Source organism: Narcine bancroftii, chromosome 14 (genome assembly GCF_036971445.1).
Source record: "Narcine bancroftii isolate sNarBan1 chromosome 14, sNarBan1.hap1, whole genome shotgun sequence".
In the NCBI taxonomy this organism is placed as follows: domain Eukaryota; kingdom Metazoa; phylum Chordata; class Chondrichthyes; order Torpediniformes; family Narcinidae; genus Narcine; species Narcine bancroftii.
Window position 1 is genome coordinate 63,584,702 of NC_091482.1, and position 27,338 is coordinate 63,612,039.

General features: G+C 44.6%; 1 long non-coding RNA gene across 2 annotated transcripts; it reads right to left on the reverse strand.

Moving 5' to 3' along the window:
- Window positions 1-746: 746 nt before the first annotated feature.
- Window positions 747-26,536, reverse strand: LOC138749414 (uncharacterized). 2 transcript variants are annotated; one of them, XR_011348621.1, is made up of 6 exons: window positions 26,422-26,536; window positions 15,356-15,398; window positions 9,203-9,410; window positions 2,459-2,804; window positions 1,281-1,675; window positions 747-839 (listed from the first exon to the last, which is right to left on the reverse strand). It is a non-coding gene; the product is annotated as an uncharacterized lncRNA (long non-coding RNA). The 2 variants fall into 2 exon arrangements; XR_011348622.1 differs by lacking the exon at window positions 2,459-2,804.
- Between the last annotated feature and the right edge of the window lie 802 nt (window positions 26,537-27,338).

Here is a 27,338-nt window from a genome sequence, read left to right on the forward strand (position 1 = left end):
CTGCTCACACTGACCATCTGAGACCTTCATAGTTACAAAACAATACCATGTATTTATTTATTTGTATGAATGAATGCTTGTTTGGGATTCTATGAATCTATGATCTAGATATAGGAACAATAGTAGACCAATCGGCCCATTGAGTCTGCTACGCCATTCTGTAATGAGTTGATCCATCTTCCCATTCATCCCCACTTCCCAGCCTTCTCCCTATTCTCCCCATAACCCTTGATGCCCTGACGTATCAAATACCTGTCAATCTCTGCCTTAAATACACACAACGACCTCACTTCCACAGCCACCTACGGCAACAAAGTTCTGGATAAAGAAATTTCTCTGCAACTCCGTTTTAAATTGATACCCTTTTATCCTGAAGTTGTGCCCCCTTGACCTTGACTGCCTTACCATGGGAAACAGCCTTGCCACATCTACAGCATCTTTGTGCATTTCAAGTCCAAAAATGGCTATTTCCTTAAATACACAATTTTTAAAAAATTTAGTGCAAAAGAAGATGAAAAGTGAAGTAGTATCATTGTCCATTGAGAAATCTGATTGGGGGGGGGGGGGTGTATGGAAAGAAACTGTTTTTGTACCATTGGGCATTTGTCTTCAGGCTTGTGAACCTCTTTCCTGTGGTCACAGTGAGAAGATGGAATGGTGCATCATTTCCAAAACACCATTAGTTCTGCAGAAGTTGTATTAGTCACAGTTTTGTGGAATAGGCCAACTTTGGGAATTATACTAAGCGTTGTGACCATTGCGAAGAACTGACCTTCATTTGTATCTTGAGGCAGTGTCCAGAGTATGAATTGGTTTCAATCCTTTCCATGTTTCTTTCACTGTAATGAGAAATAGTTTCCTTCTGAGCAATTCACCCCCTGCTGAGAAAGGCAAACAGTCACCACAACAGAGGATGCAGGACCATCATGGTTCTCATTTTCTCTTTAATGCTTTCCCTGCCAGGCACGGCAAAGAATGCAGTTTACTTTCTCTCCTGGTTTCAGAGTTGGTGCCCAGAAGCAGGACTGATTGAGCCCATCTGCCATGTAGTAGCTGCCTGTGGATATCACATTGCGTTTCCTAGCTCAGACTGAACCGTCCGACTGATGCAGCCACAACAGATTTTTCAGATTTATTGTCAGATACATACATGACATCACATATAACCCTGAGATTCTTTTTCCAGCGGGCCAGGCAGAATTACCACTTATTGGTCGTGCAAAACAAAACCGTATTCAACGGACACATGCAGGCAAATAAAGAAATGTAAACAAACTTACTGTTGATTTTTTTTCTCTGTATTGGACAAAGTGCAAAAGTAGGAGTCTTTAAATATGGTTCTGATTGAGTTTGTTGTGGAGGAGTCTGATGGTGGAGGGGGAGCAGCTGTTCTTGACCCTGGTGGTGCGAGGCTTGTGGCACTGACACCTCTTTCGCAGCAGCGAGAACAGAGCATGTGCTGGGTGGTGTGGATCCTTGATGATTCCTCCTGCCCTCCAGGCATGGTGCCCTGTAGATGTTCTTGATGGTGGGGAGGGTTTTTGCCATGGGCTCAGCACTCACAGGTCCATGAGTTCAACTGGAACAGGTGTTCAGATTTTGATGGGATGGCCTTTGACCTGTGAAGATTCTCTCAACGCTTCTTCAGCTGAGAACACCTCCACAATGTCTTTCCCTAATATATGGAACAAGGTAAAAGGCAAAGGTTCCATAATTGTCACATAATTCTACATTTTTTTTTTAGAATATAACATACATAAAATTCTTTAATTTTGTCTACTGTAAGGCAGACAGAGAGTCGCCATTTTTGTCCAGCGCCCCTCATAGAAATGAGGCCCCAGCAAGGAACGAACCAAAGTCAAATTTAAAAAAAAGGAGTTCGCTTCCATTACTCTTCCAACACTGATTGTTATCGACACCATTTTCCCAGCTGTCAGTCAGAATGTGCACAGAAAGATCCAACACAACCGAAAGTAATGACCGAAAGTAAAAACACAATGTTGGATAAACTCAGCTGGTCAAACAGTGTACCTTATAATCGCAAAGATAGATACAGAACCATCATTTCATGCTTGATCCCCTCATCAAGGGCTTAAGCCCAAAACGTTGGCTCTGGATATTTACCTTTGCTATACAAAGTAGACCGTTTGACCAGCTGAGTTTCTCCAGAATTATTTTTACTTCAAACACAGTGTCTGCAGAATTTTGTGTTTTACTTACTAATTTTTATGGATAATCTGCTTAATAAGTCTGAACACCAACACCTCCAGTTTCAAGAACTGTGTTTTCCAACAGCCATCTGCTTCTTCTCCCCGATCAGGGAGTGCTCCAATACCACAAAAGAATTGTTTGCACTTTTGCTAAGTCACTTTTTTTTTGTACCAGGATTACTCTGAATATTATCTATGCCTTTTTTTTTAATTCAATCAAGTTTGCTATTTTTTTTAAATATAAATACCTGTTTGACTGCAGCACGTAAGAATTTGGGTATACATGTAAACCGTACAATGGATATGTCTGTCGGGCAGTGGGGTTGACATAGCAGTTAGTGCCACGCTGTTACAGCGCCAGCGATCGGGACCAGGGTTCAAATTCGATAAGGTCCCCCATGGAGGATTAATTCAAAAAGTTGTGAGGCCTGGGATCCATGGAACCTTGGCTGTGTGGATTCAGAATTGGCTTGTCTGCAGAAAGCAGAGGGTGGTAGTAGTAGATGAAACGTAGACTTCCTGTAGGTAAGTGACCAACGGACCTGCAGAGATCTGTTCTGGGAACCCCTGCTCTTTGTGATTTCTCTAAAATACCTGGATGAAGAAATAGAAGGATGGGGTTAGTACGTTTGCAGATGACACAAATGTTGGAGGTGATGTGGATAGTGTTGAAGGTTGTCGGTTATAGCAGAATATGGACAGGATGCAGAATTGAGTGGAGAAGTGGCAGATGGAGTTCAATTTGGATAAGTGTGAAGTGATGCATTTTGGAAGGTCAAACGAAGCTGTGGAAGAATAGAGGGACCTTGGGATCCAAATCCATAGATCTCTCAAGGTTGATGTGTAGATTGATAGGTAGTTAAAAAGGTCTATGGTATGCTGGCCTTCATTGGTCAAGGGATTACATTCAAGAGTCATGAAGTAATATTATAGCCCTACAAAACTCTGGTAAGATCACACTTGGAATATTGTGTTCAATTTTGGTTGCCTCATTTCGAGAAGGTGCAGAGAAGGATGTTGCCTCGATTGGAGAACAGGTTAGCAGAGCTGGGGCTTTTTTATTTGGACCGAAGCAGGATGAGAGGTTGCTTAATAAAGGTCTACAAGATTATGAGAGGCGTCAATTGGATGGACAGCCAATGCCTTTTCCCCAGGGCAACAGTAGCAAATAGCAGGGGACATCTGTTAAAGGAGAGGGGAGAAAAATTTAGGGGAGATGTCAGGGGTAAACTTCCCGCTGTACATTAAGAATAATTAGTTCTTAAAAAAAATCCAAAAAAACCTAATTTTTAATCACATTTTCCCACATTAGGGTTAGGGTTAATGCCATCAAGACCCTGAATTTTGCCAAAAGAGGCAGACAGTCCAAGAACAAGGATGTTGTGAGTGTTGGTGCACTGTGACCACTTCTGCCTGTCATACCTTGGGGGGAAAAGACTTTGGCAAGGGTGTAAAAAATCTTATCCTGATCCAAGGGTGAGGGGATAGGATTCAGAAGGGATGTGATGGAACATGCTGCCAAAGTGGTGGCGCATTAGATTCCATTAATAAAATCCCTTGGATGGTAGGGGATTGGAGGAGCTTAATGTAGGCAAGTGGGACTAAAGCATAAGGGCACGTTGGAGGAGCTTAATGTAGGCAAGTGGGACTAACGCACAAGGGCACGTTGTTTGGTGCGAACAAGCTGGGCGTGTTTCCATGCCGAGGGATTCAATGGCAAAGGACTCCAGTTGTGTAGATGTACGGGAGAAGCTGGGGTTGTTCTCCTTCGACAGAAGGGGTTGAAACGGGATCTCCAATCATGAGTAGATAGAAACACTGTTTCTGTTGACAAAGGGTCAAGATCTAGGGGACATTTCAACAAAGATGGCAAAAAAGAAAAAGCTTTTCTCCAGTAGTTGGGATTTGGAACTCAGCTGGGAGGAAGATTCAAGATTCCTCTGTTGTCATCTAGGAGGCATGCACAAAATTAATTTCCCTGTTTGCCCTCTAAAGACACCCAGAGACACTGCAACAAGATGAGAGAGAAGCCAGAGAATCCCTTCAGAAACATCGAGTGACCGTGGATCCTGTTATCGTGTCTGACATCACCGCATTTTGCGCCCCATAAGTTCTGTAGCCACATGGCCTCCTGTCTGGTCCAGGCATCCGAGACCCCATCCCCCTCCCTCCAGCTCTCAATCTTGACCCCTCGATGTGATTAGGAACCTGTCAGTGCCCTTCAGAAGCTCTTCTTGCCACAGGGGCTCAGAGGTGTCAGGTACTCCTGCAATGATCTTGATCGACCAAATGGTCTTTCTAATTTTTTTTTTTTTAAAAAGAGAAATGATCATTTAAAGATACAACATGATAACAGGACCTTCTGGCCCACGAGCCTGCACTGCCCAAATACACCCATGTGACCAATTAACCTTCCAACCCCGTATGACTTTGAAACATAGCAATAAACTGGAGCACCCGGAGGAAACCCACGTGATGATGGGATGAACATACAAACTACAGATGGCGTCGGATTCAAACGTGGGTCGCTGGCACTACCACATCGTCATGCTAACAGTGTCCTAGGATATATCCAACGACTAAAAAGGCCAGACAGGTCGGTCTGCCTCACAAATCCTTCCTCTAATCAGAAGAACTAGTTCATTCCTCTCACCCGTCCACCCCAGCAGGACCGGGCCTGTGGTGAGGGCCGACATTTGCTTTTGTCAAAGGTTCCATGTATGTTCCTGCACATCTGCAGAAAGACAAGGGCATCCTCAGCAGGCCGATGCTTACATAGGAAGGAAAGGGGGTGGGCGGGAGGGGAGAGCTGGTGAAGGAGGAGAGTGCAAAAATGCATAGAAGCCACAGTGTAATATAAAGAATGTGTTTGAAGTGGTTATAGGATGGTTGCCAGATTAAATTTGCCAGTGTTTATATAAAAGCAAAAGGTTGGTTGATACATAATGAAAGTTTTTAATCAGACAAGGATCAAATAAAAAGGAATTTGGTGAGGTAATTGGAAACAGACTATTTATTGCAAGTTTGAAGCTGAACTATTGACCCTGTATTCCAAGCTCTATAATTGGCTTTTTAAAAAAACATTTTTTCCTGAGAATACGGTTCCAATTTCTTTACGTTTACTTGAAGCTCCCAAAAGATTTGATCCAACGTGTGTAACTGCACAGACTTGAGAAGGAACAGATGGGCCCCTCAATGGCACAACACTAGGCTCTGTCCCAATGCCAAGCCCATCTCATCCATATCTCACCGTGCAATCTGCCTGAGAAACATGCAGACCCTCATCCCCCCTCAGACGAGGCCAGCCTTTTCCGAATCAGGGAAGGGACGGCCCTGGAGACGTGCACAAAGCTCCATGCAGAATGAATCCTAATGCATAAACAGGAACTCATCAATGTTGAACTCAAGTGGAGCAGAGGAGAACCTCTCAAAGGCCTTGCACTTCCTGTGAAGTGACAGATGTTGAAGGCAGATCAGGCAACACCGAGACCTGCTCCAAGAGACCATATTAAAAACATAATTAATTAATCCTGGGATTGAGATCAGTGAGGAGGACTGACTCAGAGTTGTCTATCATTGCAGCCTACTCCTGAATTTGGTCTGGGTCCCAAGCTCTGCCCCGTCTCATGTGAAGTCAGCTATTCCCAAAGTGCAGGAAGATGAGCATTGAACAAAGAGTGATTGACTCCTAGTGACATAAAAAAATTACTCCTCCCGATTTGGGAGTGGATGGGAAGACCCAAGTTTCAACAATTCTGTCTTCTGAGAAGATGATGATGGACCTCTTGAACTGTTGAAGCCCATGCAATGAAGGTCCTTCCACAAAGCTGGTCCAGGGGTTAGACTCAACCAAGATGACAGATCGACCATACATTTTCATATCAGAATGACATGCAGTTTCAAAAGACGATGGTTCCAATTCATTTGAGGCCCTTGAACCGCAGAGGGCACATATAAAATGCTGTGGAGCAACTTGACTGGTTGTAGTCAACTGTCCTCATGTGTCAGTTGAAACTTCCAGTTGCCAGGCATTTCTATTCCTTTTCCCACATCCCCGTACTCCTGTGTGTTCTCGGCTTTATCCATTATTAGGATGGGGCCAAGCTTAAACATGAGGAACAACTTAACATCTTCTGCTTCGGTAACCTAAATCCACCAGCAATGAACTTTCCAATTTCTGGTTAACCCCATTCTAATCCAGTTCCACTGTTTCCATCTCTTCTTCACCTGTCCCATACCTGTCTCCCCACCCCAATCCAGTTCCATTGTTTCCATCCATCTCTTCACCTTAGTCCAGTTCCAATTTTTCCATCTCTCCACTCCAATTCATTTCCACTGTTTCCATCACCTGTCCCCCACCACAGTCTGCTTCCACTGTTTCCTCTTCTCCTTCACCTGCTCGCCAAGTAGTCTTGTCCCTCTATCTGTGCCTCCAACTCTCCCAAATCTAGTATTTTATTGGCCCCTCCCCAGCCCTCCCCCCCTCACCTCCACCACCCCGACCGTCGATTTTTTTTTCACAGACCTGTGAGCTGCTCCAACCTCTCATTGCTTGCCCAAGGATGCAGCATCTGTCGGAGCAGTCTCACACATGGCTGGAATATCAGTAGGGATGGTAGGTGTGACCTGAATGAAGTCAGGAGTGAGCATTTGAAAGCTGGCTTCTGTGGTTAAGAGGTGTGTAGGGGATTCAATAAAGTTTGGGGAATGTAAATCTCAACTTCAAATTTCAATTTACATTTATTGTTGCCAAGATACAGTGGAAAAGTTTGCTTTGTGTGCTATCCAGCAAGTCTATACGTACTCAAGTACAAGAGGTTAAGACAGGACAGAGGATCGAGTTATGGTGAGAGATCAGTTTGAATGGAGGAAGGACACATTTATTGGTGTAAGGCTCATTCAATTCGGTGCAGACTCACACTAGAAACACCAGTGAGACCTGATGCACCAACATTCTTTCTTGCTGCAGCCAATCTGGTATGTTAGATGCACCAAAACAGTAAAACCCCTGATATTCAGAATTCAAGCAAACAGCAAAAAAAAAAATGGAGAAAAATAGGTAAAAAAATTCCAGGTTTAAAATTTGCCAATCACTCAACGCACAATCTCAAGCAACCAGCAAATAGACTTATCCGGCATCTACTAATTCCCCATAGGTGCCGGTTACCAGGGGTTTTACTGCGGCACAAATTAAATTACCATAATACGCCAAGCAGAAAAAATATTAAAAATAAAAGAATAGATAAATATTGACAGTCTCCAAAAAATAATGTTTCAGTAGTGCAGACAGATCTTTTGAAAGGGGGAGGGGCGGTGTTAGGTCTGCTTTGTTCAAGAATGAGTGAGTCAGACACCAGAAAAGCAGACCTAACAGCGGGGAAGAGGGTGGGATCCTGGGGTAGTTTGTAGTTAGGGTAGATTGGGATGTTCAAGAGCCTGAAAGCTGTTGATAAAAAAATAAAAGCAGTTCTTGAACCTGGAGATGTTAGACTCAGGATTCTGTACCTTCTCCCTGGAGGTAGCAACGAGAAGAGGTTGTTGACCAAGGGAACCCTTTATAATGGTGCCTTTCATAATTCTGCAATATCTTGTTGTACAGTACAACCAATGAATATTAATTTGTAAGAAATGTGGCAGCCACTCCAGGAACCGCAAAATGTCTGGATGATCTGTTTGCAGTGCCTGTCCAGGGAGACCATGTGACACTGCCAACAACTCCCCCTCCCGCCCCTCCAACAGAACTCCTGCATCTCTCCTTCAGGTCTGCTCCGAGAGTCGGCCTGGATTTCCTGTTCCCCATTAATGCTGGCTTGCTTCCACTGTGGTTTGATATCGATTGAGAAAGATGCCCTCTCACCTCTGCCAATAGATGAGGGGCACTATGGAGGAGGGGCAATGAATTCCCCACTGAGAGTTTCTGGGCTCTGAAGAACATTTAAGGCAGCTGGGTTAGAAGCAGTTAACAAGATATTCCTGAAAAGCCTTTTGCTCAATTATGCTCCTGTGGCCATGTTAGACACTTCCGTGCGGTTTCACAGTAAAGTGTGGGATATTGTAATCATTACTGAAATGACATACAGAGATTAGCACCAAGACCAGAGAGAGCTTTCCGTGCCAGTTTGCCTTCTCCAAGAGCCAATTTCAGCGTCTGCATTTTGAAAACAAACTTCTCCAATTACAGAGGCAGTAAACCGAAAATGTGTTACAGGCTAAAGCTAAAGTCCAGAGGCCGGCCAGCTGTGGTGTCACAATGGCCTTCTGCTCTGCTTAGCTTCAGCTCTGGCTACAGGGCCTCTACTCCAGATATGGGGCGTCAGCGACATCTGATGGCAAAGCCAAGTACTGCAGATACCTACTTGGCAATGCAGTGAAGGTTCTAAAATCCGAACGGCTCGGGATTGGGCCAGTCCGGATTTTTGGGTTTTTATGAATTCTTGGGCAGCACTTCAGCATCACTGACGAAATGCATGCATGCACACAAGAGCCAAGATCTGCTGAGATGCCCAGATTCTCGGGTGGTCCGGATTTCAGCCAAGAGTTTGAGATCCGGTTTCTTGGATGGTCCAGATTTCTGGCGTCTGGAATTTTGGACTTTTACTGTATTACAGAAGATAGGAGGGACTGGAGATGCTGAAATTCAAGGTTAAAGATTCTTTTATTGTCATGTAATAATACACAAAATTTCCTACAGTTTGCTGTAAGGCAGGCAAAGAGTTGCCATTAGTGTGGCCCACTGCCCCTTACAGCAAGAGAAAGAGAAGCAAAATAGAGTCCCTTCAGAGACACTGAGTGTCCGTGGATCCGTCTCCTGCGCTCCCACAGTATCTGCAGCTGCACGGACTCCAGTTCAAGCCATTGGCCTCCCGAGCTCCAGATCCAAACCTCCGACAATCAGGAAGCCTTCAGCACCCGAGGCCCCTCCTTCTGCCCTTGCCCTCAGCACCCCCTCAAATCTTGGCTCCAATACCTGGTTGCCATGAGCAACTGCTCACCTGGGCATGTCCTTCAACCGCAAGTCGCCAACAACCTGCAGGGGTCTCTCAGCCTCTGAGCCCCTTGCCGGACCGCTGCTGTGGTCACCGTCCTGTTGGGTCATTACCTCTGCTTCTCCTTCTCAATGGGGGAAGGGGGTGTATGTTTCTCCTCATTTCTGTTGCCCCGTGCCAGTTTACTGAAGGAACCCAGCGGGTCGACCAGCATCTGTGGGAGAAAAAGAACCGAAACATTAACAATTCTTTTTGTCCCACAGATGCTGCTTGATCCACCGAGTTCCTCTTGCAGATTGTTGATCAACAATAGCATCCCTCCCTGACCCCGGCAACAGGGAACTGGCTTTCAGCGTCTTTACCTTTCACCCCACCAGTCCCTGCTTCCCTCGCACCATTCTTTGTCATTTCTACCAGCTGCAATGGGGTTCCCCACTCATTCCCCCCCCCCACACACCCATTTCCACCTCTGCAGAGACAAGGCTCTCTGCAATTTCCCCAGTCCGCTCATCCCTCCCTGACCCCTGACACAGTCCCCTGCAACCACACCTTGTCACCTCCTCCCTTCACCATCCAAAATCCTAAAGAGTCTTTCCAGGCGAGGCACCTCTAAACCTCATCAGCAACATTCAAGTGCTCCCAACGTGGCCCGGCACAGGGCTCTGCCGAGAACCAGCATCCTGTCTTGAAACCTGAAAGCTCTTTCTGGTGTCCTGATTAATTGTTATTTCTCAAGTAGCTTTCTCGAACCGGTTGGCTGCTCATCACAGCTCCAGGTTTTGCTGCATGGTAATTTGCTGCCTACCCCTCAACAGGTGTCTACTGTTCAAAGGGGCTCCAACGAGGCAAGGGAACATTCAGAGTTCAGGTAAGGTGCAGTATAAATATAAATCTCTTGTATGGAAATGGTCATTCTCATTGGAAATAGATTAACATTAAAAAATAGCTGGAAACAAGCCCAGTGAATCATTATCGCCACATTAGTTTACAATCATTCCTACACACAATGAGCTACTGTCACAAGTGCCCTTCAAGAGAACTTCAATCAGCACTAGGCCAAGGCTAGATATCCCCTTCCAGAAAACCCAGATTACATTTTATTATCAATTAACAAAACAAAGTCTAATCTTTAAAAGGAGCCCAGGTTGGATTTTACAAGGGTATTGCGTGAGATTAAAATCCTGAAAAGTCCAGCAGGTCATATAGCATCAGTGGAAAGAGTCCCTTCAGCTCGATCACTCGAAATTGAGCACCAGTGGAAAGAGTCCCTTCAGCTCGATCACTCGAAATTGAGCACCAGTGGAAAGAGTCCCTTCAGCTCGATCACTCGAAATTGAGCACCAGTGGAAAGAGTCCCTTCAGCTCGATCACTCGAAATTGAGCACTGCAGAGACCCGTCGTTAGGAAAACAAAACTGAACAAAGCAAGTGAGTTTTAAGTTGCAAAGAATCCGGGTGGAGGGGTAGGTAGAGAGATTCCTGATGGTTAAGGGAGCTGTCCAGCCAGAACACTAATGAAGGTGTCTGGAACGGAAGGGTGAGGACATGCTAAAGCTGAGAGATACAGGTCAGAGCAGCCAATGTAACGAAACGGGGAGTGCTGGGAATGTCCAGCAGATCAAGCGGAAAGAAAAAAACAATTAATATTACAGGTAGAGACACCTCCACTCAGTGAGAAAGCAAGTCAACCCACACAGAGCAAAGCAGGTAAAGCGCAGTACAGGGTGCAGAGTTAGAGAGATCAGTTAGTACTGGGCAGAGGGCACCGCCAGCTTACTGGTGAAACACAAAAGCTGCCGATGCTGGAACCTTGAACAAGGAATTTTTGGAGGAACTTAGCATCCATGGGTACAAATGGTCCATCAACATTAGGGTCTGGAAGGTGGCCACCCTTTTGATTTAGACATACAGCACGGTAACAGAACATTTTGGTCCACAAGTACGTTCTGGGGGGGTGGTGTAGGTTAATTGGGCAGCATGGAATCGTGGGCCAAATGGCCTGTTACTGGGCTGTTTGTCTAAATTAAAAGGTTGGCCACCCCTGGTCCAGACCCTTTATCAAAATGAGGTTCATTCAGGAGATAGCAGAGGGAAGGAAAACGTTCTTGAATCGGATAGAGGATAATCCCTCACTTGATAATCTTCTTCCTGACAGGAGAGGGGTGAGTTTTTTTTTAAAAAATACGTCAGCTGCTTTCCCAGGCAGCAGGAAGTGTAGATGGAGGGGAATGGGGTTTGTGTGATGGTCTGAGCTGTGCTCACAACTCTGTGATTTCTTGCATGTACTAATACAAACAGGTAATGTTAATCGCCTGCAATTGCAGAGTTCACTATCGAGGGATCATCGAGAAACTGGAGGGGCTCAGCGGGTCAGGCAACAATCCTCGGCAAGAAATGGTCAGTGTTTTGAGTTGGGTGCCTTAGTCAGATTTTTCTAAGTCAGAACCCAAAACATTGAGTGACCATTTCTTCCCATGGATGCTGTCAGTCCCACTGAGTCCATCCAGCCTCACCTTTTAATTTTAAAATTAGACATACTGCAGAGTAACATGCCCTTTCCAGCCCACATGCCTATGCCACCCAATTGATCTACACTCCTGGTATGTTTCAAGCGGTGGGAGGAAACTGGAGTCCCCGGGGAAAACCCACGCAGACACGGGGAGAACGTACAAACTCATTACAGACAGAGCGGGATTCAAACCCAAGTCCCGATCACTGGCGCTGTAACAGCATTGCACTAACCGCTAGGCCAACCATGCCACCCTTGTTCACTTAAGAATCCAACTCCTGCAGCTTTAGTGTTTGTCTGCTGCAGGAGTTGACACAACAATCTCCCAGTGCAAAGATCAGAGAAGGTCCACAGACCTGAAGCTGAACACGAGAAGAAACACTAGTCTTCCAATGAAAGACTTGAGCCAGAGAATGCTCAGCCCAAAAACAACGCCATTGTCACGTCAGGCTCTTAAATCCTGGGACCACAAATATTAAAACAAAAGGGAAAAGGTGGGAATGCTTCTTGAAGTTCTAGATTTTGTGGTTCGGGTTGAGTTGGCGAAAACAGCGGAGCGGAGACACAGGGCTCCCAAGGGGTCCAATCGGCCATTCCACTGCTGTTAGTTCCACACAGGTTTTAACCAGCCTGTAGAGGATTGTTATGAGCAGAGGCCAACATGTCATTTGAACAATTAAAAAATAATTATGGAATCCTTAACAACGCAATCTTCTGCGGTTTTCAATTAATAGCAAACATAAGGGAAAAATCGGGGCAACATGTTTTTTTAATCAAAGGGTAGTGGTGTGGAGATTCTGATTCGAAAGGGGAACACAAAGAAATGCTCTTCGGCAATGTGTTTCTTACTTCAAATGGGAACCCCTAAACGGGGGTTCATAAGTCTAGTCAGTGATGGGAATCAGACTTAAATAGAAGCATCGATGAGCAAATCTGGTCCGATTTATGTAAGAGCAGTATGATAAATGCAATCAATGGACGGTATCGATTAGTTCAATACAATTTTTTTTGCATCAGTTCTATCTCACGCCACCGAAATGAAACAAGTCAAAGTCAGATTGTCGATGCGGCGAGGAGATCAGAGCTTTCCGGCACTCGACGGTCACATTCCAAGGTGAGACCTTGTTGGTGGATTTAGGACATTTTTTTTTTTTAGAACAGATTATTGGAATTCCATTTCCACAAATATTTTTACTGGGAAATATAATGGGGGATAAGATCTAAATTGGAATCATCTAAATATCAAGTTGAATTTGTTAAAATTTCATTGGCGTGGCCAGGAAGTGTACTGCAGTTACTTGGAAGTCTGTCTCCCGTCGAGGTAGGGCCCACTGGAACGCAGACATGAATCGCTGAGTTCCCCTTTCAACCTAAGAAATAAGGGTGACACATTTCTGCAAATATAGTGACCATATTTACAGGAATCAGGTGTAAATCTTTAGTTGAGTTTTTTTTCCCCCCAGTCCTCGAATCCACGTTAACCTTCTCCAAGGAAGAAGTCTAGTTACATAATGAATTGAAATCCGAGGAGTGAACGGCATTTTCCAGCAACCGTTCTTATTTTACTCACTTGATCTTTCTTTTTCTCTTCTCACACATATTTTGTTGGGGTCTTTGTGGGTGGGTAGGGGGTTGGAAGATTCGAGTTACAACCATCACGCAGCATAAATTTGTTTACTTGTGTATTCATATTTTTTAAGTTTTGTATTTGACTACATGTATGGTCTAAAAATTTTTAAATAAAATATTCAAAAAGCAGCCTGTAAGTGCAGCAGACACTGGTTTTATTTAAAAATTCCGCAACTGTGGGGTCTGCGCTCAAGGTGGCGGCGCCTCTGAGCGGTAGCAGCCACGAGGGGTTTCAAACTCCAGGGAAGCAGAGGACTGGCGCAGGGCACCAGAAAATGGGGTGAACAACCCCCCCCTCCATTTGAGAAGGAAAAGCAGAGGAGGCAGCCCAAGTGACATTGACCACAGTAGCAGATCAGTGAGAGGTTCTGCAGCTGAAGAACACACGGTCGATGGGCTGATGGAGAATCGAGGCTGCAGGTGACGGAGGTTGAGCTGGAGATTGGCTCGAGACTGTCTGAAGGGGCACCAGATATCGAAAGCAGGACAGGAGATGATGCCGTGGGAGTCGAAGGTTTCTTGATCTGGAGCTCGGGCTGCTGATGGCTTGGACTGGACTCTGGCTGCGGCAGTGCTGGAGGTGAATCCACGGACACTCAGTGACGTTGGGGGGACTCCTGCTTCTTCTGTCTAAGAGGCGCTTTGGGCAATTTCTGTCAATGGCGAATCTGTCTGCCTTACAGCGAACGAAAGCAAATTCTGTGAAATATTTCACTGCCTTTATTACATGACAATAAAGGAATCTTGAGTAGTTCCACTCCCTGCCTTACCCACACACAGCTACTCAGAGCCTCTGGTTTGAGGCAGTCTGCTCCTTGCAAGCTGAGCCAACTTAAACAAGTGAAGTCAATTCCTAACACTGAAGCCTTCAGATCTGGAGTGCAAATCCCTTCCCTTGCACTGAAGTGGCGGTGTCTTTTACACTTGGAGCCCGAAGTGTCTGCTCTGCGGAAGGAAGCTCCACTCAGATTTCGTAAACACAAAGCGAGGTTTGCATTTGGGAGACAACGTCACTCAGTTCTCGCCTGTGATTTGCCAAGGATCTTGCCTCCAGTTGGGCCCAGGAATTCCTTGTCTGCCTGCACTTCAGAGCACTAAGCATAAGCTGGTTGCAGTGGTGCAGCTCGCACAGCCACTGGCTCACAGAGCCAGAGACCAGGTGTAGTGTGGATTATGGAGGGTGATGCGACCTCTCTGTCTGGAACCTAGTTGGAAGTCACATCACCTATCAATCAAGGCTGGACTCTGCCCACCCATTAGTGCACCTGACCACTGGCCCCTTTAATCACCTGGTGATCACCTGGGCCAGACCCTCCAGCTTACTGCACTATAAAGTCCACCACGTGGAGTAGCTCTTTCTCCTTTGCTCTTCAGTCCTGAGATGAACCCTATTCCATTCCAGGTCGCAAACTGAGGACAACACTAGAGTCATTGGTAAGGTGTGCACTACCTAGGGATTGGGGCGAATAGGTTAGTCACCTTGTCTGGAGACGTGTCGGACATCGCCCTGGCGTCGCCTTGGTGTGAGCGCGAACCTTTTTTTGTCTCCTGAGTCGCTGCAACTGATCAGTTGTGGCAGTTGCGGCGACATCTCCGCCAATGAGATACCAGTAGCAAAATACCATCAAGTCTGACACAGAGACAGCAGGGTTGAAATAAATGCTTTTTGTGTTACATGAGCAGGGTTCAATCATATTTGCTTATTACTGTGATATGGTCAAGAAAGGTTGTCAGAACGGATGTCAATAGCCCCTTTTACACAGCCACTAAAAGACAGATATTAACTACCTTTTAACCACTTTACCTACCTGTATAAAACACTACGAAGGTGCCACAAACAAAAGAATCTTACAGTAAAATCCCCGTTATCTGGAATTCAAGCAACCAGCAGCCTCAAGCAACTGGCAAGAAAAAAAATCGTAGAAAATAAATAGGTAAAAGGTACGAAAGTTTAATATTGGCAGCCCACTAGCAGTTAGTTTGCCAAACACACAACCTCAGTCATCTGGCAAATTCACTTACCGACGTCTACCATTCTCATAGCTGGCGGATACTGGGGGTTTTACTGTAAATATAAAAGAGAAACAAAACTTTAAAAGTTTGGGTGGTGCGGTTAGCGTAATGCTGTTACAGCGTCAGTAATCGGGCCCTGACAGGGTTCAAATCCCCCGCTGTCTGTAAGGAGTTTGCATGTTCTCCCTGAACATGTGGGTTTCTCCCCCCACCCCCCCCCCAGGGTTCTAGTTTCTTTCCACCATTCAAAAACATACCAGGGGGTTGTGGATCATACGGCGTCACGGACTCGTGGGCTGACATGGCCTGTTACTGTGCTGTATGTCTAAAATTTTTAATTACATTTTTTTTAAATGGAAAAATATTCATAAAGAACTCAAAAGAAAATTGGGAAATGCGAGGCGAGACAGAGAGAGACGGGGGTAGAGGGCAGAGGAGAAAAAGGAGGAGAGAGAAAGGGGCCAAAAGAGGATAATTCCCTGTGCAGACTATGATCCCTGCAAATAGCAACCAGATATTGTAGGAGTCATACTATTTCAACCGTGCATTGAAAGTCTGCAGTGTGTTCATATAGGCTGGTGGCTGGTAAATGGACAACAGAACTGGACCAACAAAGCTGTCACTTGTTTTCTATCACTCCCAATCTCAGCAATTTAATTGAGGTACTGAGGAGCACAGGTCCCGCTGCTGTGTACACAGTTTGTAACTTATGACCCTCATATTGTCCATATCACTACACAGGCTTTTAGCAATAAAAGTGAAACAGCAATTAACTGATGTGGCAGTGCTTTGGCAGGCAAACTGGTAATTCACTACAAAGCAAACAATTTGCCGTAAATATCTTTTGATTAGAGAGGTAATTAGGATCAGTAAACTGCTTTGGTACAAAGCTCATGTAGTCAAGGTACAGCAAATATGATTAGTAGTAGAATACACATTACTGTGAACTCAGTGGGCCAGGCAGCATCTGGGGTGGGGGGGAGGGGTGTGGGGGGGGAAAAGGAATCACAGACTCTGGGTCAAGATGGCATGAGTGGAGAGGGGACGTGGTCAGTACAAAGAGGATGAATGAGATGTGAAGGATGAGAGACCAGATGGAGTGAGGCGGAGAGGGGTGGGGTTCTCTTCCCCTTCTGATCTCCTTCGTGTGAAAGCAGTGTGTAAAAATGAGGCGTCACTAAGGCCAAGACACCATTCGAGAGCCCGGTTTTCTTGTAAAAATCTGACAAATGGAGAAAGACTGTACCCTGGGAATTGACAAATAAATCACTTAGCTGTGGCACCTTTCTGGAGTCAAACATCCTGTTAATGATTCAGAAAGTGAAAATAAATGGGATTGCTTAAGAAAGTCAGTTCCCATCAGCCCGAATAAGAGTGACTGAACATTCACGAAATACAAAAGGACAAACTGCTGGAAATACTCAGCATGTCAAGCAGCATCTGTGGAGGATGAAGCCAAGTTCACGATTCAGGTTGAAGGCTCTGCCTCGCTACTTGTGTTTCTCTTTCCCCATTCTGTCAAAGGATTGTCAATCGAAAGCACTAATTCTGTTTCTCTTCCCACAGCAGGCTGGGTTTTTAATGTCACATTTCCAGACATCAAAGGATGTTCATTTCCCTATTTAAAAAAATATTAATTTCCTGTCACTTTGGTGGGAAGGGAAGCTGACACCATTGTGGACTCTTCAAACAATCAGAACAACCCAACCAACTCCACTCGCCTCCTCAAACCATCTGGTTTTGGGTATCAAGTCTGTAATTCTTTAGAATCCAGTGAGTAAACTTTTCCTATTTGGTGCTGTTGCAAAAGGTATCGAGAATTTGGCAAAGGCTTCTTTATTATCCCTACTTGGGTCATTATGGTTGGGAATGTATGTTTTAGAAAGCGAGATGTTGGTGATTCTCAGGTTGTATGGTAATGGAATCATGGAGTCCATTCAGCCCATCGTGTCTGCATTGAACATCAAGCACCCCCTAAACTAATTCTATTTTATTCTATCTCATCACCTTCCACCAGATTCTCCCCCTCCCCTCCCCACAAAAATTGTTGTCACTGCCAGAATTGCTGTAATGGCAGCACTGCCGCTGGTGTGGACCTGGGAGAGCGGGCAATGGAGACGCAGGGTCCTACTCCCCAGTCCTAATGCCAACAGCTCCAATACAGGTTTTAAACTGCTGATGTGTTTTTTTTTAAATCCTGCAACTTCGGGGGCCCCCATGCTAGGCAGTGTGCCACAAGGGGTTGGTGACTCTGGTGGAGCACCAGAAATGGAGATTAAAAAACCATTGAGAAGGAGAAGCATAGGAGATTACCCTACAGGATGGCAAACATGGCACTGGACCAGCGAGGGGCTCAATCGCTGACCGACTCACATAGGCTGCAAACTGTTGGAGACTGGTTCATGATTCAAGAGGGTGCTGAGGACAAGAAATGCTTCCAAAGGGCCTCGGACATTAAAGAGCTTCCCACCCCATCTTTCCTCAAGCACCTTCTATATTGACATCAGCTCACCCAGTCAACAATTCCCAGGGTTACTTTTAGAGCTTTTTTTTTTTTTAAAAACAAAAGAACGTGAGCTACCCTCCAATCCTCTGGCACCGCACCAGTGGCTAAGGGCAATTTAAATATTTCTGCCAGAGCCCCTGCAATTTCTACACTAGCCTCCCTCAAGGTCAGAGGGAATATCTTGTCAGGCTCTGTGGATTTATCTGCCCTTATTTGCTTTAAAGCAGTAAGTACTTCCTCCTCTTTAATGTGTATAAATTCCGTGACCTCATTACTGGTTTTCCTTGCTTCCCACGACTGTGCTCATTTCCTGAGTGAACACTAATGAAAAAAAAAATCCATTTAAGAACTCTCCCATCTCTTTTGGCTCTATACGAAGTCAACACTCTGATCTTCAAGGGGGCCAATTTTGTCCCTTTATATCCTTTTGTTCTTCATATACCGAGGGAAACCCTTAGGATTTTCCTTCACGTTGTCTGCCAAAGCAGCCTCGTGTCTTCTTTTAGCCTTCCTGATTTCTTTCAAGTACCTCCTTTGTTCCACGTTGCCTATACCTGCTATGCACCTCTCTCTTCTTCCGAATCAGATCCCCAATAGCCCTCAAAAACCAAGGTTCCCCATGCCTGCTAACCTTGCCTTTAATCCTGACAGGAACATACAAAACTCTGTTCTCTCAAATTGCACCTTTGAAACCACTTACCTTGCACATCCTTGCCCAAAAACAACTTACACTTTCTCATTTCCTCAAAATTAGTCTTTCTCCAATTTCGAATCTCAGCCTGAGGCTCAGATCTATCCTTTTCCACAATTAACTGAAACTAACAGCATTATGATCACTGGACCCAAAATGTTCCCCTTCACATACTTCTGTCACCTGTCCTATCTTGCTCCTAATACTGTAGAGGAGATCCAATATTGCACTTTCTCTAGTTGGTACCTCTATATATTAATTTAGAGAACTTTCCTGAACACATTGATGAAACCCAAGCCATCCACCCCTTTTACAGTACGGGGAATCAGTGTCAATATGTGGAAATTAAAATCTCCCACTATCACAACCTTGTGTTTCTTGCAGGTATCTGCTATCACTTTATGGATTTACTCCTCTAATTCTTGTTGACTATTGGGTGGTCTATTATACAACCCCATGAGTGTGGTCATACCCTTCCTGTTCCTCAGCTCCACTCATATAGCCCCAGTATATGAGCCCTCTGCTCTGTCCTGCCTGAGCACAGCAGTGATATTTTCCCTGGTGAGCAATGCCACTCCTCCCTATTTTTACCTCTCCCCCACAACCACTCTATCATATCTAAAGTAACAGAAGCCCAGAACATTGAACTGCCAATTCTGCCCCTCCTGAAACAAGTTTCACTAATGGTCAGTCATAATTCCACATGCTCATCCATGCTCATCTGTCTTTCCTGCAATACACCTCGTGTTGAAATAGATGCATCTGAGAACGTTTCCACCATGTACAACCTGTTGACTTCTAATGGTGAATGCAATTTTCACATCATCCTTTCCCTCCTCCACTCCTCTATCTGCTCTGGCATGCCAGTTCCCCTCCTCTTGCAATCCCACTGGAGCACCACAAGCAAACCTTCCTGCAAGAATATTAGTCCTCCTCCAGTTCAGATGCAAACCTACCTGTTTGGAACAGCTCCCACCTTCCCTGGAAGAGAGCCCAATGATCCAGAAACCTGAAACCCTCCCTCCTACACCATGTCTTTGGCTACATCTCCAGCTGCTTTATCCTCCTATGCTAAACCTCACTAGTACGTGGCAGGAGTAGCAATCCCAAGATCACTACCCTGGAGGTCCTTCCTTCAACCTAGCACCCAACTCCCTGAACTCTCCTTGCAGGACCTCCTCACCCTTCTTACCATGGACCATATCATCTGGCTGCTCACCTTACCTCCTGAGAATGTCATGAACTCCATCTGAGACATCTTAGACTAGCACCAAGGAGGCAACATACCATCCAGGATACTTTATCTGTTCCACAGAACCTTTTATCTATCCCCCTAATTATCACTACAGCTCGCCTCTTCTCCTCCCTTCCCTTTTTAGCCACAGGACCAGACTCCGTGCCAGAGACCTGATCACCATGGCTTCTCCCTGGTAGGTCGTTTCTCCTCCCACAGTATCCAAAGTGGTATACTTGTGTTTGAGGGGATAGGCCATAGGGTTGCCCTGCACTGCTCATCAGTTCCCTTTCCCTCTCCTGTCACCTATCTACCCTCCTCCTGCCCTGTAACTCCTGTCCATCACCCACTCTGCCTCCCGAATGATCTGGAGTTCATCCAACTCCAGCTCCAATTCCTTAACTCATCTTGTCAGGAGCTGCAGCTGGATGCACTTCCTGCAGAGGAAGTTGTCAGGGTTTCCTGATGACCCACATTCTGCAAGAGGAGCATTCCCCTGCCTTGGCTGCCATTCCCACTGTTTATGACTAGAGGAAAAATGATATCTAAAACCTGCCCTTACCTGACCTACCTGCTGAATCCGGTTTTATTTCTTCAAAATCCTGCAATCAACCCCCTCTCCCCCTCCCTGTGACCTCCAGCTCTTGTGCCATTGACGTCTGTGTTGATCATGCAAATATCAACTCTTTCAGTGTTGACAGAGCTAATGTTGACATTTTGTCACAAAACTGCAGAGTCAATATGATAAAATTAATCGCTGATTAAACCCCCAGCTCATTCCCACTGCCTGCTTAACAGATCAGAATGCCTGTCAAGCTTCTCACTGTTTGCAGAAGCACATTACTGAGCTATATTGGACATTTCAGGACATAATGTGAAGCTCCACTCACTTCCTTTCCTTGCGACGGCTGCAGATTGGATCTCCTGGAAATAAAACAGGAATTCTATGGGGGTCAGACAGCATGCAAGGAAGAACAAGACAGTTGATATTTCAGGTTGAGACCCTGCACCACTGTCTCTTTCCCTCCACAGAAGCTGCCTGACCTCTAGTTCCTCCACCAGTTTATTCAGTGCTTCAGATCCCAGCATCTGTTGTCTCTTATGCCTTGACTGGATATCCCCCTCTCCTGTCTCTCTAATATTACCTTGCCTGGAGGAGAATTCTTTTCCAACAGATCTCACCAGGGTCCAGTGCAATAATCTATATTACAGTGACTGACATTTCAGGAAATGATACAAAGCATTTTGCAAAGTTAGAACATACGGGCATTTGGTGGGGCCACAGGGTCAGGGATTTTGGAGTTCGTGATATCTTAATGACTCGAGTGAAGTTTTACCAGTAAACAGAAATACAGGTGCTCATCCACTTACAATGGGGTTACATTCCGATAGACCCATCGTAAGTGGAAAAATTGCAAGTTCAAGATACAGTACTATACCTATCAAACATCATAGCTTAGCTACCTTAAACGTGCTCAGAACACTTACCATAGCCTACAGCTGGGCAAATTTATCTAAAACAAAGCCTACGATATAATTAAATGTTGAATACCTTTTATTCTACACTGAAAAATAAAACAAATTTTAATCATAAAATATAGCGATACTTTGAAAAATCGTAATTGGTCATAAGTAGAGGAGTATCTATACTTTAAATAAAAACAATTAGTTCATTGAATATACAGCAAAGGAACTTAACAGTTTTGTCCAGCTGTCAGTGTTCAAGAAACAAATGCTGGAAATCTGAAAGCAAAACAAAAAGTCAAATGCTGGAAACAGTCAGCAGGTCAGACGGCATCGTTAATATTTCAGCTCGGAGATCTTTTGTCAATTTTAAGTTGCAGAAAGGTTAAAGAAGGATTGGCTAGGTCAAAGGGAATATCTCTGATAGAGGGAGGTCACAGCTGTCAAGGTGGTTCCATTGATTATGGAGCCAATGGGTAACAGTGTTACACCTATGACATGTCTGAAAGGAGTTTGTACATTCTCCCTGTATCTCCAAAAGTGAAGGTTCTTGGTTAGTTTGGGTCTAATTGGGCAACATGGGATTAAATGGCCGAAATCAGCTTCTACTGTGCTGTTAACAAAATTTAACGGATCAATGGGGGCAGTCAGAAAAGAAAAGATAGAAAGGAAAGTGTAAGAGCTGCAAATTCAAAATCCAAAACCAGAATGCTGGAAGTGCCCAGATAAGGCCCACCCCAGTCACACTCGCTGCCCACCTCTCCTGCTGGGCAGGAGATACATAAATCTCCAGATTCAAGGGTAGTTTCTTACCTGCTGCTGTAGACTCTTCAAGGCACCTCTCACTGACAAAGGACAATGCACCTGCACTGTTTTAACTGTATGACACATGCGCTACGTTTCTTCACTTTTCTCCATCCCCCGTCATTTTGACTTATTGTAACACTACTCCCTACAGTTGTTTATTTATTTGTCATTATTGCACTCTGGTGTGAGTTGACATGACTGAATAGAACACAAAACAAAGCATTTAACTGTATATTATTAAAAATTTAAATGTAGACATACAGCACTGTAACAGGCCCTTTCAACACATGAGCCGCCCAATTAACCTACAACCCTCTGTATGTTTCAAACGATGAGAGGAATCCAGAGACACTAGAAGAAACCCATGCAGATACAGGGAGAACATAAACACTCCTTCCAGACAGCATGGGATTCAAACCCCAGTCCCGATCGCTGGCAATCTGACAGCATTGCGCTAATTGCTATGCCAACCATGCCTCCCCAGCAACACAATACAGTAATTGTTATAACAGTTCAGCCCCAATTCAGGCAGGTATATCGCACAGTGTTTGGCTGATTGACCTCTGTTTTATGTTCTCTTGAACTCTGCCTGGTCTGCACATCTTTGCATTAACTGAGTTAATCAGGCAGCTTGAAGCAGCAGGTTAGTGGGTGAGCTGAGAACAGAGCGTTTTTGTATAGTCCCAGGTGCAAAGGGAATGAGATGGTCATTACATGATTTACATAGGTAGCTGTATGTACAAAACCAAGGTAGCAAAGTAAACAAAGCTTATCTTTAAGCTGGGAATTATTCTCAAATTTATACATTGCTACAGAGCTGCCATGCATTTTCCAATACATCATATGTTAAGAAAGTGATTCAACAAGACTTGTACTAATGCCACATGCTCAGGATATTTCAAGAGCTGTTTACCCAGTTGGGTATGACTCTTGAGAGATGTTTTTAATCAGCATCTTAAAGGGGGAAGAGGCTGAGAGGATTGTTAAGCTCTTGTTAAGAGCTTGCAGCTGAGGACAGAACCAAAAGCTGGACTTTGGAAATGCAAAGAACTTGAGGCAGACTCACCCCATGCAAAACAATGATCTGGGTCCTTTTGTGAGAAAGAACCCTTGCAATTAATATCAAGCCTTTCCCAGCACCCTGAAGATGCTAGAGGTGGGGAGCGTGATCTCAGGAATGCAGGTCAATTTGGCTTCGGGCCTCATGATATTTAGGTAAGCAGATTGGATGGGAGGAGCAAAACAGTTCAAAGTAGTTGGGAATCTGAGACTAGGAGAGTCGAGGCTTGTGGAATCAGGAAACACTTGCACACTGAAAGGGTTGCGGAAATTTGGAATTTATTTCACAAATGGAAATTTATGCTCTGAAACAGACGCTCTGTTCCAACCAGCTTCAAGTCAAGCTGCTCATCTGAGCAGTCTCTTACCCACGTTTGGATCATATTCTTCTTACCCTTTCCAATCCACCTGTTGTAAGTGTAGCCACCTCTACCATTTCCTCTGGCACCTCATTCCATAGAAGCATCAGTCTATCCAACCACTCCTTGTAACTTAAGCCCTCTGGTCCTGTTACATCCTTGTGAATATTTTTTCACACCCTTTGGAGTTTAATGATATCTTTCCCATGGCAAGGCAACCAGATCTACATGTAGTATTCCAAATACGGCCTCACCAACACCCATGGTGCATCCCAAATGGCATTCTCAATGCCTTGACCAATGATGGCAGGTATAGTCTTCTGCATCACCTAGCCTCCTAGTGCTGCCACTTTCATGGAATGTACCCCCTTACGGCTAGATCTTGGTTTTATAATATTCCCCAGGGCCCATGATCAAGATCCCTTTGTGATCTTTGACAAATTTCCTCATTCTCCACCAATTTTAGGGTTTTTAAGTCTCTTGTTAACTGGAGATGATGGGAGTAGATGGTTAGCCATGATCCCATTAAATGGTGGAACAAGCTCCTGTTGAGTCTCAAGTGAGATGTCCACAGGACCACAGTGACACCTGCTGTACATCTGATGCTTTGCATAAAACCAGCACTAAGCAAAGTTTACACAATCTTCAGGAAGAACTCAGCAGGTTGAGCAGCATCCGTGGGAGAAAAAGAAGTCAACATTTCAGGCTTGAGCCCTTCAAGTAAAAGAAGGAAATCTGTAGACGCAGTGATTGAAGTTAAAAAAAAAACAAAGCTGGAGAAACTCAGCAGGTCAGCACTTTATATAACAAAGAAAGATACATTAACCAACATTTCAGGCTGGAGCCCTTCATTGGAGGGAGGGGCAAGGGGAGGAACAAAGGCTCACAGACAAGAGGCAATAGGTGGATAAGGGAGGGTGGGCACAAGAGAAAACAGAAGAGGGGAGGAGTGGAGAGCTGGAGGAACGGAGACAGAGGGATGGGGAAGAGAGGGAGAACAGGAAGTGGTCTGGCAGAAACTGATGTTAACCTTCCAGTTGGAAAATGGCCAGGCAGAATATTAGGTGCTTCCCTTCCAATTTACAGGTGGCCCTGGTTTGGCAGTGATGAGGACATGGACAGCATAGGAGTGGGGCATAGAATTGAAAATGAAATATTTTAATCCTTCAAGATAGGGGATGTGAAGAAGTGTCTTTCCCAAACCCCCTTTGCTGCCATCTGGTCTCTCATCATACCATCATTGCTTCATTCTAGTACCAGGAATCCTCGTCTTCTAATCATCCACTCACCTTCCTCCAGCTGACCCATTTGTCTTCTTACCTCTGGCTGACATCAGCCAATCTACTGCCTCTGCTCATCAGCTTTCACTCTCCCTTAAACAAACTGACTGTAATACAGAGAGAAAAAAAATCAATAAAGAGTAAGAGTCCTTAAATGAGTCCCTGATGGAGTTTGTTGTTGAGGAGTCTGGAAGGGTAGCAGCTGTTCCTGAACCTGGTGGTGCAAGTCTTGTGGTACCAATACCTCTTTCCTGATGGTAGCAGTGAGTAGAGCGTGTGCTGGGTGGTGTGAATCCTTGATGATTGCTGCTGCTCTCCAATGGCAGCATTCCATAGAATTATTCTCAATGGTGGAGAGGGTTTTGCCTGTGATGTCCTGGGCTGTGTCCACTTCCTTTTGCGGCACTTTACACTCAGGGGTATTGGTGCCCCCATACCAGATGGTGATGCAGCCGGTCAGCACACTTTCCACCACACCTCTAGAAATTTGCCAGAATTTCTGGTGTCATACCAAACCTCCGCAAACTCCTGAGCAAATAGAGGCACTGGTATGTTTTCCTCACGATACCATTAGTATGTTGGGTCCAGGAGAGATCCCCTGAGATAGTGACTTCCAAGAACTTTAAATTTACTCACCCTCTCCACCTCAGGGATCTTCAAGAAGTCTCAGGAAATATTTGAACAACATGTTTTTAAAAATGCAGCACACTTGATTCTATCACACCTTTTGAGACGTCAGGGAGATTAATTTTAAAGATAATGAAACACTTTAGAAGCTTGATCACTTTTTGGGGATATGTAGAAATCAATTGGCACACTGCAAGTTCCTGCAGAATAAATTACTGGAAATTTGAAATAACAGGGGAGGGCAACTATTTTTAAAAAAACTCATTCCACCTTAAGTATTCCCTATGCCATAGGTGCTCTGTGATTAGTAAGGGATTGCTAAAGGTGGTATGCGAGTGGAAAGAAAAAGTTTGAAAACACCGTTTTGACTCGTGTACATGGTTTCCTAACTCCAAAGGAAATGGGCCCATGACAATTTCTCTCAAGCAAAATATTTTCAGCAACAATTGGGCCTAGAGCAGTGATTCTCAACCTTCCCTTCCCGTTCGCATACCACCTTAAGCAATCCCTTACTAATCACAGAGCACTTAGGGTATATGGAATACTTAAAGTGGAAAGTGACTTTTAAAAAAGGTTGCCCACCCCTGAAATAGAACATTGTAAACACACAGCAGAATCAGTGGAGAATGAATGAATCAGGTAAATCATCTGAACTTTAAATTCTATTTCTTTCACCACAGAATACTGGGAACATGCGTCAGTTTTCATCCCACAAATGATTTGATGATAACTTGACCATTTTTTTTGGAGACAGCTGAAGGACATTACCCACACTGTGGGAGAAACCTTCCTGTTCTTGCTGTGGGATTTTAAAATGCGAGGGTGAATGGGATTTTTAACTTATTTGATAATGGCACCACCAACAGTATTGGAGTTTTTGGCAGGTTTGGAAGCAGGAATGCCACCCAAAAACTTCCAATTCAAGGAGGATCAGTGACTTGGAGCAGTAAAGTCCCAATCTCACATCCATTACAACTATAAATTAGTTTCATTTTTCTGCACCTTTGAATGCCTACGAGTTCAAAGACATAACTATCAATTCACTTACCTGCCTACACTCCAGAACATTTGTAACCAGCTTTGTAAACCCATAACATTCAATACGCAGAAAAGGTTTGATGAGTGGATAGAAAGCACTCATGAATGTCTGCTCTGACAGCTATTGATGTCAGCCTTCCCGTCAATTGGTTAAAAAGCTATTAATTCAGGAAGAATAAATGGCAATTCTAGCTGCAAAAGTGCCAGGATATATTGGCTGAACAAACTGTGTACTCAAGTCTTAAAACTATCCATTCTGTGCAAACAGCAATGATTCAGTGTGGTAAAATAAACAGAAGGAACAGCACAGGAATTGACAGCAGCAAGGTTAAAGTGCCCAAAAATAGAAAAATTAACTTGCCTTCCTGGCAGCAAGTCAATCCAAGAGGAAAATGAGTTTCTTTCACTCTGGCAGCTGACTGAAACCATTCATGAATCACTCCAATCCTGAGAACAGGAAGATAGGCAGAAACACAACAGATCCATATACAAGAAAGAAAAATACCTGCTGTCTTTTTGATCTTTGAAACAGATTCAACACTAGGGCCACACAAATTTTAAGTTGTTGATTCGCTGATAGTTCAGGCATTAGGTTTCAAACAGCAGTTAGCCCAACACTATCGCAACCCCAACAACCTTGGCTTGTACCGGCACTAAAGAATTTCTATCCTCCAGGTGCTCCACTTTCCACCCACCAAAACTGTATGGGGTTGGTGGCTTAATTGGGTAGCATAAGTTACAATGGCCAGAATGGGTTTCTAGCAGGATGCATCAATAAAAAGGATTCATCACTGCCAACTGTGAGCCAGTCAGGATGCTGTGTGCTGGGGTGAAAAAAACTCATTCAAGAAAAAAAAAAAACCATCACGAATCCCATGCCAGCATTCATTTCTCACAGTTTTGGGTGCTACCCAGAACCATGCAGTG